General features: G+C 37.5%; 1 long non-coding RNA gene across 1 annotated transcript in view; it reads right to left on the reverse strand.

Moving 5' to 3' along the window:
- The window catches only part of LOC128800797 (uncharacterized), a 33,368-nt gene extending 24,971 nt beyond the window's left edge, over positions 1 to 8,397 (reverse strand). Inside the window, exon 1 of the long non-coding RNA XR_008435051.1 lies at positions 8,312 to 8,397. This is a non-coding gene — a long non-coding RNA (uncharacterized LOC128800797). The remainder of the gene's footprint in view (positions 1 to 8,311) is intronic.
- Between the last annotated feature and the right edge of the window lie 287 nt (positions 8,398 to 8,684).

Below are 8,684 nucleotides of genomic sequence, written 5' to 3' on the forward strand. Positions count from 1 at the left end.
ACAAGACTGAAATTTATTAGAAGGATTTTTGTGCATTAAAGCCAGACTGTAATGTCAGAGCAGTGCTTCTGAATAAAAGGAAATCAAGGGGCAAATAAGGTAAGCTGAGACATTTCCAGTAATTACACTTTATAATCTAATGCAATTGAGAAAAATATTGTTTTGACAGTGTTTCACTCCTCAAAACTTTTTTCTTCTGGCTATCCAGTTTCTGTTTGGTCTGAGCTTCAAAACATCAATTGGCATCGAGGGAAAAATAAATACCATCTCCAAAACACCCAAATATTCAGGAGCAGTGTGATATAGACTGATCAGGTGGTATTTACTGCATCTGGCTTCTTGATCTCGAAGTTCCCTCAACATCTACGTTTTCTGTTTGGAACCTACAAGCTAACACTCCAGTGATGGGCTCTGGATGTCTCTGTTCCTCATTAGGATGCAGATAGGAAGTGTGAAGGGGATATCCATACTTTCAGGCTCAGTCTGTCACACACTAGCAGAGTCAGACCTCATCATAACTGCTGTAGAAAAGCCAGCTGGAAGACAGAAGTATAGACCTACTAGATAAGGGTCTTCACCAAAAGAGAGGAGGTATACAGGACTCCAAAGACTGAGTTACACCATCTATATAATGGACAGAGGATTTTATCAAAGAGAAAATAGTGCTGGACACAAAAAAATCAAGCCCATAACTCCATCAGAACTACCTTATCTGCTGGGATGTAAACTTCCTTTCCTCTAAAGGGTCGTTCCTGAGTTTTCCACAGCATCTCTGCTTCAATAGGACAGGTCAGAATAAACAGCAAAGGCAGTTTTCTTGGTAGTGAAAGAGAGGGATTTGAAAGTCTACAGAGTGCATATTCCAGCCCTCCATCTTCCATGGTTAGAATAAAAACAATCACAGAAATACACTGTTGAGTTCTCATCCTAAGAAGTCTACCTCATTTTCACATATCAAATGCAAAATGAAATCAAAACCTAAGCAGAACAACATAATGGAAGGAAAGTAAGTAGAATTGGAAGACCCCAGAACCACTCTTTATCCCACCCTCTATCTTTCTAATGGGCACTATTCCAATTTGGAAATCTCTGAAGGTGGCAAAAGCACTCCTGGAGCACTGGAACTTAAATTCCAAACCCTTTAGGGCATCACAAAATATGACATGAAAAAAATCTCATAAATCTGTACTATAAAATACAAAGTGTTGCTAGTGTGAGATCTGACTTGACAGATATATTCATAACTACACATAAGAATACACATAATAAGAACAAAACATTCTTGCAGTTTACTATATCAGAGCAAGTCTTAAATTTAACTTCTACAATGCATTTTTTAATTTAGGGTATAAAATTTTTAAACGGCCATTGCAAGAAGTTTTGAACTCTTAAATGCAGATCACCTCTCTAAAGCTTAGTCTAATTTTTCTATAGGAATTCATAGCAATTTAATATAAAAAAATTAAAGCTAAGTCTTTGCAATGAATCTGACTGAAATGAATGGTAAGGATGAATTATAAATCCAAATACAAAGTAATAGACTAAAGTCAAATCCTCTGGTATCCTGAGTTACTTACTGATATTGTTCGTATGGGGATTCCTTGTGCCTGCACTGTTAGTTTGGAGCAAAATCTTGCAACAGGCTTCACACAAGCTGGTAAACATCCTCACCCTCACTCTATACAAATATGAGCCTGGTGGTAATAATTTGCTTTCTTTGAGAGTGGTCTTTAACATGAAGGATTAGCATCAAGCTCCCACAACCATGCAAGGATTTGTGAGTTTGTCCTAAGCATTATGTGGTAAATATAAACTAAAGGTAACAGAGATATACCACAGATACACCACAGATATTCTCCTGAACATATCTCTCACTCTAAAGCTTAAAATGGTTCAGAATTTAGCAAGCAGCAAATAAAATCCCATTTCAACTGTACTTAAGTAAGAGCTATTGCCAAAAGGCTTGCTTCAAAATATCTAGGTACCACGTAGGATTTAATGGGTTGGGATATACTCAAATTATAAATAAATCTGAAGAAATGTTACTATACTTTTACTTGGTGTCATACCAATGCAGAAAGATATTTGCTCCAGCATATTCTGTATATTCTAAAATCATGTTCTGTATTCAGCTATTCTGTTTGGCTTTGTCAGTCCTAACACGTGGTACAGCAGCCTAAAATGCCCCTCTTCATGCCTGTCTAATCTTAGGAAAAGAAATCTCCAACATTTTTATTATCAAAACAGCCTCTCTGGCATTACAAAACATGCAAAGTTTACATATATCCTTGTAAGTGGAATACTAAATTATCCACAGTAAGACAGATCTCATAAGCTTCACTCAGTTTTTACTCACTGCCCATAGAAATTCAAGAAAATATTTTCCTTATTAAGAATCTTGAAAAAACTTGTCGAGCACATTGAAAAAGAAAATATTCAGAAGAGTTGACTAATAGCAGTTCTATGCTCTTAACAGAAGATGGATGCAATGCACCTTTCTGTTCCCCTCATCACACAGAAACCAGCAGCTGCAGTTTATTGTAAACTATCTACGTGTCTAGATTGTGGCAGACAAAGGGATACCCTCACAAAGGCTCTGCTGATTGGAGGGCACAGAAGAGCACTACTGTTCTCTGTTGTGAGATGTTCTTCTCTGCTGGGGACTGTATGAACTAAGTCATTTTTCTGAATACAAGCAAGAAATCAGCTTTTATCTATGCATCACTTAACCTAGGCAAAGAGAAATAAGCTGAAAGCTAGGGCATGTGACCAGAAGCTTACTTTTTAAACAACAGCAAAAAGGGGACAAGAACCAAGCCCACTTTTATTTATCCTTAAAAACAAATTAAAGTGACATGATCCAATGCTCTGAAATGCCATCCATCAAAAGTTGGCAACATTTTTTGAAGTAATAGTGATTACACTAGCTGTGACATCTTCCTTGCCTCTAGAATGCCAGAAATTCTGTTGCTTTCCTAAATTGCCAATCATATAATTATTTAGAAACTCCCCAGGGTGGTGAGCATTAAAACAGGCTGGAAGGAGCCAAAGTAGCATATTATTGAATTGAAAAATCTGTTCAAACTTGTGACCGCATAAAATAGTTATTTTTAATGTGTAAAAGCAATCATCCTTAGCAATAGTGCATTAATAGTGTTACTCATTTGTTCAGCTGAGAGTGTGCTCAGTAGGGGAGGGACATGAGTCCCCTGCCTCCCTCATCCCTGGGAAGTAGTTGGGAAAAGGGTTTTAAGTACAATACTCAACACTCAGGTTCCAGCTGTTTGTTAACTTGTAGTGATCCTCTGAAACTCAAAGGTTTGTTACTCAGTGGAAACAGTTAATTCTTAGGAACATCTTAGAAATGCATAGAACAATATATATATCATTCACCAGGACTCAAAATTTCTCAAAGAGAAACAGCCTGGTAGGTAGATGTAAACACCATCATAACAACAATAATCTAGTTTGAATTCTTCAGACCACTTATCTTGATAATATGCCAACTTTTTGTTCCATAAAAGTTTTACGTGTCAGTGCAAGAGACCATTCTTTTGAAAATTACTTTCATATTTTTATAGGTGAAAGCTTGGAAAATGCAATGATCAACATCTTTTATTGCACTATTATTGTATTTGAACCACAGCTTTTTATATTCCAAAGTTAATTGAAGGTGATTTGTCTGTGAATCCAACTTGTTTTGTCATTTTGCCATCTTTATTTTAAAGTGACAGTGGTGTTAAATATACACAATTCTGAAGCAAAGAGATGTGTTTACCACAGCCCATCTCTGTATATGCTAGTGGAGGTCTTTTGTATAACATTAGGATTTTCTCAAGATCAAGATCAAATATTTTTTCCAGACGCTAAGCAGGCAGATGGGTCTCTCAAGGTACTAACAGCAAAATGTATGCATTTGCTTTCTCTCCAATAGAATTCAAGAGCAAACTTCAGTATAGAATTGTTCTGAAGAGCAGTAGCTGATGCCTTCCAAAGGCTGGAACGGGTAAAAATGCTATCATAAGGTATAGCTGCATTGCTGTAGTTATCTGTGACACCAGAAAAAGCAGTCATATATCTAATCAGATTTTCTGTACTTCTACTGTATAATTTTCTATGCTTAGACAGATCTATCAGAACAAAAGAGACAGGCAGCAACTGTAAAGTAAAATTCAGGTTCTTATACCAGTGCCCAACTGACTGCTATATACTGACTTATCAGAGGAACCAGATAAAGATGTGTCACATATGTACATCCCATTCTGAGCAGCAGTCAGTTAGTTGTGATAGATAAACAGAAATGAAGCATCACCAGAAAGAGCTGAGGTAAACCTTGCACTCAAATTAATAGAATCATGCCATGCTGTTGTTACATGCTAAACTCGGAAAGGCCAGCTGTGACATTCTCAGAATGTCATAAATATCAGTCAGCACAAGCTGAATGATGGTGGTGCTCCATCCATAAAGCTCTGTTTGAATGACTCTCTTGGTGTGACTTTGGCACAGCTCTCTATGCTGTAGTCAGGGGAGAAGTTTTACTACCCCCTGCTACAGCCAAGGGATGTACAACCAGTAGCAGCTTCATCATAACTTCCTAGCAGGAGGGATTACCTGCAGCTTGCTCTTTGGCAAAAAAATAAAAGGCTTGGTTAAGTTGGAGACCAAGAACAGCAAAGAAAAGGACTGGGGAGGGAAGTGGGGAGGAGAAGTCTGTAATTCAGGCAGAAATGCAAGGAGTGGAAAAAAGAAGGGGGAAGAATGGGCACTTGCATGGGAGGAAGGAAGAGGCTGGGAAGAGAGCAAAACAGGGCACAGTCAGATTGCAGGAGTAGGATCAGGGTGCAGGTAAATGTGGGCTAAGGATGGCTCTCTCACAGGACTGTGAGCTGTGTAACAGCTATGGGGGAAGTATGGACTGTGGATTATGACTGGCTATGTTAGCAGAGAGTTAGAGCAGTAGCAAATGGGAGAGGGGAGGTAAAACACTGGTATGAAATGAGAAAGAGGTTTGGAATAGAACAGATAGAAATTTCTGTGTTGAGGGGGACGAGATCAATGTTATGGGACAAGAAGACATGGAAGTCATGTCAAAATCATCAGAAAAAGGTGAGGATTAGAGAAAATGAAGTGCAAGAAGTTGCAGTGTGTGATGTTCCTTGGCCTACGGGAACTACAAAATGTGTCATATTCCCACAAAACCCAGTGTGTCTGATTTTTCTTTGCCCAGACAGCTCCAATCTGCTCATCTTGCACACACAACTCACTTCAAGCTCACAGCATCTCCAGAAGTGCAGATGGTCCTGTAAGTGAGGATCCCTACAGAGTGAATGCTAGTGGAGAAATACCTCACTTTTATCCTTTATCTTGAAACATGCAAAGTATTCTTTACCACCTAATCCTGCATTCTGTCTGTTACTTACAGTAATATTGCAGTGAAACACATAAGATTGGAAACCAGCTGACTGTCAGGTTGTATTTAAAATGTTTAATGAAAATTTAATGTTCCTACAATTGATTTTTCTCTAAGTGGCACTAAATTACTTATGAATAACCTCATCACTACTTAAACAAAAACATGCTTCTCTAATGAGGTACGGCTAAATGAAGATCAAAATGATCCATAATGCAGCATATAGTTGGCAACACTCTGAATCAAGATCCTTTATATTTTTGGGACAAACAAGCTCTAGAAGAGATAGATAAGAGAGAAGGAAGATGAATGAAAGTGGCTTCCATCCTTGACAGAAGAAAAGGCAAGTGAATGGACTCAAAATGAAAGCCATAGCAAGTGGTCATGCAAGAACTGGGGACCTTCCTCCTCCCTTCTCCCACCTTAATTTTCTTTTCTCCAGCATCCTTGATCTTTCTCTTATTTTTTTTTCCTGAATAATCACAGAATTAATGAGTCAAAACATTGGACCTGTTCCTGTGGAAAGAGATGATGTGCCTGTTCCATGCCTTCCATTCATGAATTGTTTTTTACATGACTGTGCAGTAGAATGGATGTACTTCATGGGGTAGAAAGGAGATCCACCAAATGTGTATCAAAGGATTGGGTATCCTGATTTGCACTGATAAATACCTTGTGTTCTCAGCCCTTTACAGGCAAAAGGGGGAAAAGCCCCCACCTTTTCTAAGGGGCTTCAATTGTCCTGGTGACATGGCTTCTACATCCTCAAGGAGTTTGGAGGCACCAAGGACAATTTGGTATTGATTCCATTAAAGTTGCTTCCTAGGCATGATTTCTATAAGATAAATTACTTAATCTAAGGATATATAACAATGAAGAAGTAAATTTCTCTTTGAGTCTTCCCTGAGGCTGTTGATTCCCACCCCTGGCAGCTGCTGCCACAATCTTGCTGTACTGCATGCCCATGGGAGGATCACTCCAGGCCAGTATTAGAGCAGTCATTTTGGAGCATACCAGAGTTGAAGTACTAATGTTGAAGGTTTACTTTAGGGCAGGTTACTGGGAAACACCAGTCTGAATGCTAAAGATGAAGATGGAACAAAAACTAGAAATAATGCATTTACAGTAAAAAATAAGACAAAGCTAAGTCAATCGGACAATAAGCATCATTAGAGCAGAAATTAATATGCACACAGAGTGCTTTGAGAGAGCTGTTTACATTTTTCATAATGAGCTAGGTTCAGAAGATGAAGCAGGACTTTCACGGCTGGATTAATTAGGGTTCACTTTACGCAGGAATGCAAAAGCCAACATTTAGTGTAATACACCCAGAGAACTGGCAATCACTGAGCAAATTCCTCCCTTGTGACAACCCATTCTCCGTTAGTGTTGCAGATCACTCATGATGCATAAAGTAGCACAACTGTGCCAGCCACTTCAGAAGTGGCTCAAATAGCTCAGGTTTCAGTCAAGTACTCACTTGGGTACCAACTAATGAAAAAAGGGAAGAGTGTTGAATAATAATAAAAAAAAATAAATGACAGATTTCTTACAAAAATTGTCTTTCCCATGTAGAGCAGAACAGAACTGCATCATATTTTTTTCAGAACCATCAACCTTAAATTTTGGTATGTGAAGGTAAAACTCTGATCTATGATTTCTGCACCACTGAATATCAATACATTGTATATTGACAAATTAAACTTCCTCACACATGTCCTTCTGACAAGCTTATTAAACAATAATTTCCTGAAGAGTGATGCTTTAGTGATTATCAGAGATAAAACCATCTCTTTAAAGTATTGTTCTAACAGTAGATTATGGAAACAGAAAACAAGGAGATAGGGAGTCCATTGAAGAAGAAAAAGTCAGAGTATTTTCCAGGACATCTATGCTGACATTTTAATATAGCCATACACATTTCACAATACAATAATTTTGCAAAATACAACAATTTAACATTTAAATCATAATTATAAAATTGATTCAAATTTTTATTATAAAATTTATCCTACTAACTCAGATAACACGTAGGATGGAATGCAAAACAAGAAAAGAAGAATGAAATGGTTTTTCTTTTGAAATGTAGCTGTGAAAAGGCATTTTACTACAAAATAGGGCTATGACAAAACTTTTAGAGTAATTGTAGCAGAAAGTCTTTACTGCAAACTCAACATATCTGTGATACCATGTCTGTGGCACCACTATTCACACATCCATTCAGAATGTTATCTCCAAGAAACAAAACTTCAATAGTAGTTTAGCATAAGAAATATATTTGTATAATCATTAATCAGGGACACAATGATTTCTCACTGGAGAGTGGGAACTGCAACCCAGGAAACATCTCTAATATAAAGGCACTATACATTAAGATCAACTATTTGAACTGATACTCTGGTCTGAACAACAGGTTAGAAACAAAAATTTTGTTGAACCAGTATTATTCAATGGACAAGTGTTTGGGCAACAACAGCCATTGCTGTCAAAATCAGTAAAAAACTAATACTCATGATTTCAGGTAATCAGTAATTTTTAAGAGAAAATCTCTATTGCAGAAGTGAAAAGTGAATTTTTATGCCAGATTAAAACACTGCACTATTTCTAATGCTAACCCAAAGTCTGTAAAAGCAGATTTGATTTTCTCTTCTGCAAAAACTTTGTGTATCATCTCATGGACAAGTAGTGTTTCCCTGATGAACATCTTTCAGTCATCAAATCTAAAACAGAGTAGTGTTATGTATCAGCCCTCTGAAACATAAACATTTAATAGTATAAGGAATTAAACACAACAACAAAGGAGTAAAGACAAGTTTCCAACATAAACATCTTAGTAGGATTTACTAATTCTATCTATAACCTAATGATTATTACTTTAACCAAAGGAAATTAAATTCATACCATGTGAAGTTTTCATCAGATAAAGTACAGGATCAGAATTTTAATTCTCCAATGAAGGATGAGGAACTTCAAAACTTGTTCACTGAGTCATAGCTATAAAAACAGAAATTTAGTAAATTTTGGCTATTCAAAAATCACAATATCATAGAGTGAGCTGAGTTGGAAGCAACCCACAAGGATCATTGAGTTCAACTTCTGGCCCTGCTCAGCACCATCCCCAAGAGTCACCCCATGTGCCTGAGAGCATTGTCCAAACACTTTTGAAGTCAGGCTGGTGCTGGGACCACTTCCCGCTCCTCATGTACCTTCCTCTCAAGGCCCTTCACCATCTTTGTTGCTTTCCTTGGGACACTCTCTCACAGTTTAATGTCTT

This window comes from Vidua chalybeata, chromosome 1 (genome assembly GCF_026979565.1).
Source record: "Vidua chalybeata isolate OUT-0048 chromosome 1, bVidCha1 merged haplotype, whole genome shotgun sequence".
NCBI classification, from domain to species: domain Eukaryota; kingdom Metazoa; phylum Chordata; class Aves; order Passeriformes; family Viduidae; genus Vidua; species Vidua chalybeata.